The following is a 12,408-nucleotide window of genomic DNA, read 5'->3' on the forward strand; positions in this document are numbered from 1 at the left end:
CTTTTGCTGTTGATGTATCTATAGAAGGACTTTTTTTATCCTTCACAGAGGTGGCGAGATTCAGTTCACGTTGTGCCTCTGTCTCTCTTATTTTCTTTCTACATGACCTAACTATGTTCCTAAATTCCTCCTTAGTAGTTAGCCCTTTTTTCCATAATTGGTAGGCCCTCTTCTTAACCCTAATTTCTTTCAGAGTCTCCCAGTTCAGCCAGACCGGTCGTCTTCCCCGCCAGCTCGCCTTTCAGCACATTGGGACAGCTGCTCCTGTGCTTTCAAAATTTGCTCCTTGAAGTAGGTCCATCCCTCCTGGACCCCTTTGTTTTCAAGGGCTGAAGGGTGAAGGGAAGAGCAAAGGGTGAAGGTGAAGGGGTTTGACTCTTGTGATCCCTCAAATTTATACCAAGTATGATGTGTATGGGATGGAATACTCTGTTAGGTCACTTTTTGGTCATTTATCTTGTCTGTTCCTCCCCAAAGCAGGGTTGCAGGGGTGACCTCTTTACTCCCTTTCTCTTTCTGGAGCACAAAATGTTCCTCAGAGCTGAGCAGTGTCCCTGGTTCTGCACACCAGTCTCCAGCAGTAACTATAAACATGGAGTTATCAGTCCCAGGAGCAGACACTGACTGAGAAACTTCTGTTCATTTCGGCAATTGCAGCTGCTTATGAGAGACTGAGCTGAAAGCAAAACCACAAGACAGAAGATTAGCTCTGTCCTGGCCCAAACCAGGACACTTGCATACTGACAGATGTGGAATTGCATGGCTGTGCTCCATGCGTCTGCCTCCACAAAACACAAACACCAGCTTCTCAAAGGCAGATTTTCTGTAGATGAACTATTTTGATAGATTTTTGTTTGAAAAAAAATTATCTTAATGTAAGAATAATTCCAGAAAACAAACCAAACCAAACCTAAGGGCTAGTTTGCATTGCATGCTGCAGAAAAGACTGATAGAAGATAGCTTTAAAAAAAAATCAAAAAAGGGGAAACACCTCTAAAAAGCCACTATTTTTGCAGAATATTTTTCATGTCCATGCTAAAGGACATTTTTCAAGAAAATTATTCTTTATCACCCTTGTTCTAGGGTTGAAAAATGTTAAGCACCATCTCCCAACGCCATGCTGGAGGGGCTGGGAGGGGAGCAGTTGGATTTCTCTGAAGGGGCTCCCAGCCACAGTGGCTGTGCCTGGGGTGGCTTTCTGGATACTCTCAGTCCTTGTCTTTAGGTTCAGTTTTGCCTCTTGTAGCACCTACGTGTCTTTGGTGCTACTACCCCTGATACCTCTGGTGTCTCTATGAGGGCGGTAGTTATGCTGCAAGGATCAAGGACTGAGTGGGGCCAGCATCCCATCTGGATCCCATCCTTTCACCTACACCAGGTGATGCCAGGGGGACTGGGAAGCTGTAGCCCCAATGCAAATGGGCATCACACAGCTCAGGGTCTGGTTTTGACCCACAGAGCTGGGAAGAGGGAAGCTGCTGGGACTGAAGACAGATGAGGGTGGGCTAACCCACGGGTCTCACAGCCAGGCTGCTGCCAGAGGGCTCATTGTTTGCTGGCACAGCTCTAAGGCAGGATACAGCCATGCTGCCATGGAGCATGAGTTGAGCATTGGCTCACCAGGGGAGCTGTGTCTGGGCTAGGGTGCTGCAACATTCTAAATGCAGTCATAAAGCTTTTTTTCAGCTTCTGGGAGCTGAGCTCCTCCAGCACATCATCATCCCAAAGCTGGGAGACTGGCTGGGCTTCAGGAGCAGAGTGAGCAGCCTGGAGCTGAGTACCCACAGGCTGTAGCTGTGTGTGGGCATGCTCTGTGCTGTGCCCTGCTGCCCTATCCCCAAGGGATTGACTATTTGCACAGAAACCTGGATCCACACTCCAGCAGGTCAGCTCTGGATGCTGTTCCTGCATTTGCTATATCAACTTAGTGGCCCCTGTGCCTGCTGTTGCCCTTCATAGGAGCTGAACTGTCTTGCCAGGCCTCTGAGAAATGGACTTTCGTGCAGTGCCAGCTTGTTTACACCTTTAACCTGAGCCAAGCATCATGTGCTTTTTAATCTGGCAATTTAGACAGATCTGCAGTGAAGCAGGGAATCATTCCATTACAGAAACTGTGGTTAAAAATGAAGTTATTTTTCTAATGGGCCAAATATATACATCAAAACGTTACAGAAAAGACTCAACAACTGCAGTTTAAAGTGACTTGGCAGGATCTATTGACACATTGTCTTGCTGCCTGATTTATTGCCAATGTGGGTTTTATTGCTGGAATGAAATATCTGTAGCCAAAGGTCTGATATTTATCCCTGCAGGCTCCTGGCCTGCCTGCTGTCAGCCAGCCCAGTGGGACCTGGGGATGGGAGCAGGGAAGGACCAGCCTTCAAGAAAGAATTTGGTTTGCAGCCTCTCTGCTCATTTCATCTTGGTCTCTTTGAGACGGACAAGGTGACTCTGAATTGCTTCAGTGCTGGTACTGCTTGTATGGTACTGTAAAGGATGAGGTGACCACTGGACTCTGTACCCACACGTTTTATATGGAATGTTGTGTTGAGGCACAAACTGCACGTTTGATTTTGCAGAGTATTTTCACCTGAGATTTTCAATGTGACTATAGGGATTTCTCCTTTCTTCCTCAGCACCCTAAACCTTTGTGACTTGGGTTTGGAGGTCAGGCTGGTCCCTCTGCCACCAGCAGCCCATCCCAGGGTGCTGCTGATGCTTTCCCTCACTCTCTTTGACTTCCCAACCTTTTCTTCCTAAAGAAGCTGTGTCCATCCATGGCAGCACTGCAGTGGTGGGAGCTGTCCCACCATGTCTCTCCAGTCTCAGTGAGACCATAGCTGCTTGCAGACCTCAAATTCTTCATAACTGGTTTAGACTGGGAAGGAAAGAACAAGGTTCTGCAAAATATGAAGTTTAGTAATCAAGCTTACTGCTAATATCTAATTGTAACTTTGCTCAGATCTCAACTGTGACTAAGCATGTCACAGAATCACAGAACTATCTGGGTTGGAAAGGACCTCTGAGACCCTCAAGTCCAACCCTTGATCCACTCCCCCCGTGGTTCCCAGCCCATGGCACTCAGTGCCACATTCAGTCTCTGCTTAAAATCCTCCAGGGATGGAGAATTCCCCCCCCTCCCTGGGCAGCCCGTTCCAATGTCTGATCACCCTCTCTGCAAAGAATTTCTCCTAATATCCAACCTAAACCACCCCTGGCAGAGCTGAAGCTGAAGCTTCTTTGGATATTAGGAAGAAATTCTTAAGCCCATGGCCTCTTGTCTTGTCTCTGCCTGGGAGCAGAGCCTGACCCCCCCCTGGCTCCAACCTCCTTTCAGGGAGTTGGAGAGAGTGATGAGGTCTCCCCTGAGCCTCCTCTTCTCCAGCCTCAACACCCCCAGCTCCCTCAGCCCTTCCTCACAGGACTTGTGCTGGATCCCTTCACAGCCTCCTTGCTCTTCTCTGGACCTGCTCCAGCACCTCAATCTCCTTCCTGAGCTGAGGGGCCCAGAACTGGACACAGGACTCAAGCTGTGGCCTCCCCAGGGCTGAGCACAGGGGCAGAATCCCTTCCCTGGACCTGCTGGCCACGCTGTTCCTGAGCCAGCCCAGGATGCCATTGGCCTTCTTGGCCACCTGGGCACACTGCTGCCTCCTCTTCAGCTTCCTGGCAATCCAGACTCCCAGCTCCCTTTCTGCCACTCTGTGCCCAGCCTGGAGCTCCCCATGGGGAGTTCCCCATGTTGTGTTGAACCTCATCCCATTGGGGTCATCCCAACTCTCCATTCAGGACATTTCATGGTTGGCATTTCTGTCAGAAGAAGCCCTCTCCTCTGCCTCAGAACCAGGTCTGTCCCTTGGTCCTTCCTTATCACTGATGGCTTCTGATGGGTTCTTTGTTCTCCTGTTTTCCTCGGTGACCTTTGCAAGAATGAAGCAGGGACACTTCCAGGTCCCTCAAACAGGAACTACTTAGTGCTGACATCAGTAATTTCTAGTTGCTCTCCCTTCACACAGCCATGTTTCTCCTGACACCTGTGTTTCATGCAAATATATGGTAAAAAACCAAACCAGAGACAGTGTTCATTACTTCTTTCTGTATCCATGAGCCCCTTTCTCACTGGCACACCCTCCTTTCAGCTGGCAACTGCCTCATGTGCCACCAGAATTAATGGTGAGACAAATGCATCCTGAGCACCACAGTTACCTCTTTATTCCTGGCACTGTGCAGTCAGCCTGTGACATGTAGACACAAGAAGCAGAGAAAGTCAGAAGCTCTCCTGCCTTGTTCAGACTGGGTAGGACAGACCCAACATTCTTCCTTTCAGGAAATTCTGTCACTGTTTTTTTAGTGGGTCTCCTGAGTTCCCTGGAAGATTTTTTACAGAGTGGTGGGAATGTATGGAGAGGAAAGCCTCTGGATCTGGTGGGAATAGTGGTCAAAGCCATGATTGCTTGGGATTGCTGTACCAGATGACCCTGGGAGCTCTTTTCAGACCTGTCAGTCTATCTATTGGCTTAATCTCTGGGGCTCACCACTTTATTTATGTTATTCAGCACTGGCAGGGGCTTGTCATGGAGAAGTTAAGTCCTTTTAACTATGATTGACAGTGATCAGTCAAACAAACATGAAGGTTAGAGAACACTACTGTATTCTAGACATTACCTAACTGGGCTAAGCCCAAGCTCTCTATCAGCCGTCTCCCTGTTTTGAATAACTTCCTCTGTACTCATCAGGCAGGCAGCCTTACAGATTGCTGTGATGTTGCTGACAGGTTTGATGGGCTGAGCAAGAGGAGATGGTTTGAGGTGTCATATAATCAAAGATCCCAAGCTTTGACGGGCACATGAAAAGAGAGAAATAATTTTTTTCCCCATCAAACTTGTTCAAGCTGAGCTTTGGTGTAAAGACTCCACTCATGCTTGAGCAGGGGGTGATGGCTGCAGCTGCCACCAGGTTCTGTCTGACACTGTCTGCTTCCCTCCCCACCAAGTAAATCTGAGGAACTTTCTGGAGAGTAAAGGATAAGAGCAAGTCTGAATTAATACCCGGGCACTTCTTTAGAAAAGCCAGGCTGAAAAATGAGATCAATCCCCAAGCAAGCTCAACCTCAAGTTTTGAAGCTCTCAGAGAAGCAGCAGGCTGCATGTCAGATTGCAGGGCTGCATTACTGCACCACAGGGAGGGCACTGCTGGAATCCACTGTAACAGAGCTCAACAAAATGGGAAGTGCTTCTCTGAACAAAGTCTCCAAAGCTGGATTTTGGGGAGGCCTGGGGGATTCAAATCCATTCCGTTTGATCAGAACTTCTCTTGCCACTTCCCCTCTAGTGTGCTTAGAATCAATTTCATACAAAGAGTGTGTGGATACAGAAGTCAGCCCAAATCCTGTCCACAGTGTTTGACCTGAATTTTTTAAGGGACATACCTACACACAGCCATGTACATAATCTAAATTCAGCCAAGTGCCTTGCTTGCATGAGTGGTTGTGCTGGGAAATCAAAACCACACTAATGCAAATTGACAGATGTTTTTTTTTCACACAAGCCCTGATCAGTACATGGTGGTGCAGAGCCCATGCTTGCAAATTAAATATGCACTGAAACATGCATTTTTTTACGAGCACCTTGGAAAAGATTAGTCCTGCATATTAATTAGTCAGAGATCAGAAGCTAACTGGATCCCAGAAAATATGCTCACTCAGCCAAAAATATGAAGATGGTTTCAGATATACATATGCATGTGTTTCTGTTTTGCATGTACAGTTAGCTCTAAATGCACATATTTCAGAACAGCATCTAGATTCTGTCTTTTTAATTAGGCTGGTGGCCTTATGGAACATTTCCTGTTGCAATAAAGTGCTAAGTAGGGAAAAAGAAAGAAATCAGATGTGGAGAACAAAATGCACTTTTTTTTTTTTTTTTTCTTGACCTGGCAGGAGTCTGCAGGAAAAGTCTGTGCACCCATAGGAATCATCTGCATAGAGAAAGATTCTGGGTGTGCAAACATTACAGGAGCTGACATGAATGTGTCTGAGATAGAGAGCTGTCAGTCTGCCTTTCAAACACTGTCACAGCTGCTCAGTTATGGGCTGGACAGACTGTGGCTTCCTTCTGGATGAGTGAACTGGATTGCAGATCCTGGTGTGTTAACCATTAGAATAACCCAGAGATGTCAGCAAGGAACAGGCTGGTGAGGTATCTAATCTGACAGAACAAGGAGCACATCTTCATGGTGAGCACTTATTCAAATGGCTCCAATTCAAAGCATTTAGAGGCTTTTGTTAGCAAAAGCTCTGTCCCAGCTGTCACGTTAGCCCTGACTCTTATGACCAAAGGGAAGGCTCTGTGGGTATGAACATTGCATCCCCTCCTCTTGCCCACCTGCATTGTTGGCTTTACCATATTCTGGACCTTTCCAAAGCTTTGGAGAGCCACGTATCCTACTGTCAGAGGATTCTGCCTCCAGTGGCTGAGCAAACCTCAATTAATCTAGAATAATTGGGGCAAGAGAACTCTGTGTTGTGGTGGGAGCTCTCCTCAGCAGCATTCTGCTCAGACTCATCTGATACCCGTGGGTGCTCATGGTGCTTCTCAGCCCATGTGGGTGCTGCTCCCAGACTCCTGCTCATCACGGATGAACACACAGACACTCAGGATGCATGGCCACCTTCCAAGAAGTAGAGGGGAACTGGGAATAGGAGACCAGTCTAGGCAGGTCCCTTCTCTTTAGCAGCAAGGAAGCAAATACAGACTGAGTTTGGGCATGCAGGGTGCAGGTTTGTGACCCTTTGCTTTGGAAATGTGGTGCTTAGGGCTTCACTAGCTTTCCTGCCAGCCTCCACTTACCTGCTTACACCTAAACATTCCTTATTGGAATGGTGAACATTCCTTTGCATGGTGAACATTCCTTCCTTGGCATGGTGAACATTCTCAAAGTTATAAAGCAGTAGGAATAGGGGAAAATGAAATCCATTAGAAATACAACTCTGGGCTGTTAGTACTTCTCTTGACCCGAGGGGCTGCAGCCATGGGTCTGCTGTTCTTATTATGTCACACCTCATACAAATAAGGGATAAAATGGCAGCTCCTGCCCCTGTGAGCAAGACGGCATTAAGGAGACAGCTGAGCAGAAACATGAGTTAGAACTTGTGACAGCACAGTGCTGCAGCAGAATGTTATTTTAGAACTTGCTGCCTCAAGGGAGTTTGGACTTTCTTGGCTTGCAGTCAGCTAAAGATGCTGATGCCAATTTAGGAAGAATTAATCGCATTCTCTCAACTTCAGGCATTTCTCTTAAGTTGCCATAAGTAAGATCTATTTATTTTTTTTTCCCCCTCAGCTTGCTCTGGGTGTGTGGCTTTTGATACAGTAAAAAAAGCAGAACATTCAAATCAGACTTACAAACACTGCTGTCATTCAGCTCTCTCCTTGGCAAAAGCTGTATTAATGTATACTGAAGTGTCTGAGCTAGTGATCAAAATCTTTCTGCATTGCCATGGCAATGCAAAGGAAACTGAATTCCAGTATGACAAAACACCTTCTCTCTTTACCCCGTCATTAGCAGTGACACTGTACAAACATTTAACACTGAGAACAAGTAGGTGGCAGCTCTGGCCTGGGGCAGGTTGGGTACCTGGTGCTCCTGAAGGTTGCTGGAGATTATTTCCTCCCAGATCCTGTGATGGCTTTGGTTTTTGTTACTTGATGACTTTCAGAATCCTCTGCTTTTGGACATGTCTGGTTTTGGGGATTTGTTTTTGCTTTCCCCCATCTCTTCCCCCTCTTGCATCTTAGATTTTGCTTGGCAATAATCTACTTGTGGCTGTGGTGGTTATAAACAATATGTGTCTGTCTGGTACCCTGTGTTCCTCTGCTCCCACTCTGCAGCATGTGCCCTCTTTCTTCTACATTATCTACTCTTTATCTCTTCTCTTGCTTCAGTAATAACCATTGCTTCTCCAGAATCACCTCATCACTTCCACATGGCTCCTTCTTTCCCTGTGGGCTGGGCAGGAGGCTGTGTGCTGATGGGAGCCAAACACCAATGCTTTGCTTGGCTGACTTGCAGGCTTGCAAAGTTTTTCAGGCTGTGCTGTTTGCAGGTCTCATTTAAAAATTCCTAATAAAAAGATTCAGAGTAAACCACTTCAAGAGTAAGATAAACAGAATGTGTTTTCAGCGACACAAAAAAGTTTGGAGCTCTTCTTTCTCAGTGTTTGTTTTTGACAGGTCTACAACTGCCAAGCTTTAATGCTTTTGCAGGTATTGACAATCACTTGCAAAGCTTGAGCCCAGCATTTGTATGCTCGCTGTCAGAGGTGGTTGCACCCCAAATACCTGCACTGTTCAGTCCTTTGACTCCTCAAAACAGGGGCCAAATTGCTGGGACCAAAGCAAAGAAATGAGCCATCTTCTGCCTTCCTCTTGAGGATGAATTCCAACCAAAAGGGACTGCATGTTCCCAGCTTCACTGAACTCAGTGGTCCACTATTTTTCACTATTATTATTGTTATTATTATTATTTCCCTATTTTTAAGATTTAGTTTTGTGCCTTAGAGCACTTGTAAAAACACATTCTGTTGCCTATACTTGTTCACAAGTAGAAGGCAATGTCAAGTCAGGAGAAGTTCTTACAGGAGAATAGATCAGAAATGCACACAAGTGAAGATCTCTTCTGCTGTAGGGTTCCCTATCAACCTGATTTTTCTGTATACAGCCAAGGAGTTTGTATCAGCTTTCCCTTCAGAGTTTGTGTGTGCATGACTTTTCTGTGACACTCTCAAAAATTATATTTATTTTCTGTATTATTTCATCTTATTTGGAAGAAAAACAAACATGAAATACAGACAAGCAGAATGATCCTGTCCAATTCTGCCTTGGAAGCACATTTGCTTTCAGAGTAAATGGCAGGAATGAGAAGAAACAGCAAGTAAAAAAGAAAGTGCACAGACTAAGTCTGATTTCTCGGGCTATGTTTTTCCAGTAATGGAGATCTGCGGTGCTTTCAACCCTGTCTCCACTGAAATCCATTAAAACCACTGTATAACCTCTCATCCCCCTTTATAACTCGGATGTTGTCACTGCTTTTCAAATCCATCACTCCACAGAATGTCTCCCAGGGAAGGGCACAGAGCACTAAAACCAGGAGCTGCCCGGGAAGGAAATCCATTGTCAGGGTGATGCTCTGGAACAGACTGCAGAGGGTGGCACTGCAGGAATGTCACAATACTTCCTCCTGATAACATCTTCCTTGTGAGCTGCACAGAGGCAGAGCAGATAGAGGGAGACATATGCGTGGCAGCAGACACCCTGGAGCCACGACATGAATTTGCCAGTAGCTTGGTGTAGACAGGTGAGAAAGTCGCTTTCCTCAACTCCTCTTGCCCTGCCACCCCTCTCAAGTCACAGAGCAGCAGAAGTGCCACCTGAGTGACAGGCAGTGACTGTGCCAAACTGTCCCCATGCCTCAGGGCTACATCACTACCCTGGTGCCTTGGGCATCTGCCTCCTCCAACAGGACACAAGCACCTTGTCCCAGCTCTCAGGTTCCCTGACAGTGCATTTTCTTGTGCACAGGTCACCAAGGAGATTCTCCAGCTTAGAATAACCCTGATGTGAAAGTGGCTGGAAATTCAGAATGTGCCTCCCTTGTTCTCATGTCCTCCCTGTGGTCACAGTCATGGCTGGAGCCAGGATGCCAGGAGGACCTTTGGCCACCCTGAGCAGTACAATTCACACCCCCTTGCACAGCCCGTGTGTGCTTGGCTTCTGCTGCCTTCCAGAATGGGCTGATGTGGGTTCCAGAGGCAAAGCATCACTCAGCTCACCCTGCCATGAAACTGGGTTACTGCCAACACCAGTGTCCCTTAGGAAAGCTCCATCTCCATCATCTGGGTTCCAGTCATGCTGTACTCACTAGCTGATCACTTCTTAGGGATCCTACCCTGTTCCTGGCTACTGTTCTATCTTCTCATAACGTGCTGAGGAAACAGAATGGGAAGAGTGAAACAAATTGTCTGAGGTGGGTACCTGCCTGAGCTGACTGACCCCCAGCTGCTTTGCTTCCAGATCCATCTTGCAAGCACCATTGAACACTCTTTTCAGATAAGAAAAGGGTTTAAATGAACCATGTTTACCATAGAGTGAGGCAAGGGGATGGGGTTACTCTGAAGGATCTGCAAAATAAATGAGTCCTGGTCCATAAACATCCCATGTGGCAGGAGGTCCTGCTTACAGCATGCAGGAGAGGCTGCTGGAACAGAGCTACCTACAGACAAATTCATCTGCTGTACAGAAATCTTGAGTCAAAATCTTTCCCCAGAGCTCCTGCAAAGCCACTGGATGTCCCACTGCAGAAGAGGCTGAGTTCAAGTCTGATATCCCAGCATGTCTTATCCCTGCAATTAAAAACAGGAGAAATAGTGAACACAGATGCATTTTCTTGCCAAAGAAATAAATAAATCAGAACTATTGGCTAAATATTTATTTGCATTAGGATCTAAGCAGCTTGTGCCGATGCAAGCCACCATATCTTGTTATTTTACACTTCACAAAACCACATGAAAGATATTAATTGATCAGCCTTCCACTGTGCTTTGCTTAGGTGCTTGTGGTGGGCCAACAAAACCCAGCAGCATTCCTGCAGTCTGGCTGCCTACTTCATGAAAGGACAGCTCATCCCAGGGATGTGAGCTGAACCTCAGCATCTCCTCATCTGTTTTTTCAGATTATGAAGGGTGACACCTTCTACCTGCTGAGCCCCATCCACCTGCCCCCAGCTCCTCTGCTCCCTCTGGCTCCCTGTGGCCCTTTCCTCAGCTCCAGGGAGATCTCAGAACACTTCTTCCTCCCCTGTAGCTGCTCTGTGCTGGCAGTGCTGGGAGCTGAGCATCACAGCCATGCTTCAGTGAGGAGCTGCAGGTTTTAAATGGAAATATGTTCTCTAGTGTGGAATTCCCAAGGCTCCTCTGACCAAAGGAAACAATATGAATACAGCCTCATTACAGACTAATGTGTGTTCCCAGGCATCCACAGCCATCCAGGCAGCTCCTAGTGGGCCACAGGGGAGCAGCGGAGGGAGCACTATAAAAGCTTTATGAATGACAAACTTGCCAAATTGCTGTTTAAACAAGGAAGCAAATGGCAAGACCATCTGCATCAGATTGAAACTGCTCATAATGCTGTCATTTTGTGCCATTATGGTGTGTTTAAGCTCTTGTGTTGGCACTTACCCAAGAGACACAAAAACTTGTAGCTTGAACAGCACCATCCTCCCCACCCCACCCTCCCAAGTCATAGGATCTGAGGGCCCTGCTCACATTTCTCTTGGGTTTCTGATGGAGCATGTATCTCTCCCCCTTCTTGCAGGCCAGGGCAAGTGCTCCCCTGTGCTGTGGGTTCTACCTGCTGGAAGCCCACAGACTCCATCACTATTGCCTCCCTCCCAGCTCCTCATGGTCTCTCTCTGCCTCATCCCCAGGATCAGACATCTCCCAACCCCACACATCCATCCTCAGCAGAGCTCCACCAGGCCAGGGGTGCTGATGTCTTCACTGGGCTAAGAGAGACATTAAAGTGACTGGTGTGAAGCTCTAGGAGGAGCCTGTATCAGCTCTGCCTCTGGCTGGACCATTCAGCCTCTGTCCCATCCCCATCCCCCCTATCCCCCCATCCCAGGACTGCACACCAACCATGGTCTCCTTTCTCCTCATGCCAGCCAATCAGTACCAACTTGGAAAAGAGCCCAGGGAAAAACAAACCACCAGCCCACCACTCCTCCAGTAGATCTTTATCTGATCTCTTCACAAGGAGCTTTGAAATGAAAATAAAACAAGTGACTGATAATTAGCTCTAAAGACACACAAGCAATTGTGCTCTATGGTGTACAAGCTCTTTGATAATAGGCCCAGCCTCGTGCCATGAATTGCTAATTAATTCGTTCTTAGCAAAATGTTTTGCTTAATTAAAGGCTGTACTGATTTATAAGCACGTCCCTAAATATTATTCACTTTGCATCTGCTGAAAAGAGTGCAGCCTGTTCCTGGGCTCTGGGGCTTTTTTCAGATCATTCCTCTACACGCAGCCACGCTCCCTTCCACGCTGATTGTGACAGGTTCAGAAATTATGAAATCATAAATACAAAGACAAAAAGCTATTGATACCCACATCATTGGAAATGTTCTCACAGCCCCAAAATACTTCAAAGCTTGACAAAACCAGAAAGAGGCAGGGAAGAGAAATGAAGCTCCTGGCCCAGCTCTGTTGTGACTCCTGCTGGAGTGAATCCTGAGCCAGTCCCCAGCCTGATGGGAGAGCAGAGCAAGGATCTTCCTCCTGCAAGATCCCTGCTACTGAAATCAGTCAGCCCAGACCTGTCCCCAGAGTCTTGGTGGCTTTAATCTGGGGC

The 12,408-nt window shown here is 47.0% G+C and overlaps 1 long non-coding RNA gene across 1 annotated transcript; it reads left to right on the forward strand.

Annotated features, from left to right (window-relative positions):
- The first annotated feature begins 9,231 nt into the window (after positions 1 to 9,231).
- LOC139803507 (uncharacterized) lies at positions 9,232 to 10,207 on the forward strand. The gene is made up of 2 exons (XR_011729032.1): positions 9,232 to 9,354; positions 9,579 to 10,207. It is a non-coding gene; the product is annotated as an uncharacterized lncRNA (long non-coding RNA).
- Positions 10,208 to 12,408: the final 2,201 nt, after the last annotated feature.

Source organism: Heliangelus exortis, chromosome 16, assembly GCF_036169615.1.
Source record: "Heliangelus exortis chromosome 16, bHelExo1.hap1, whole genome shotgun sequence".
In the NCBI taxonomy this organism is placed as follows: domain Eukaryota; kingdom Metazoa; phylum Chordata; class Aves; order Apodiformes; family Trochilidae; genus Heliangelus; species Heliangelus exortis.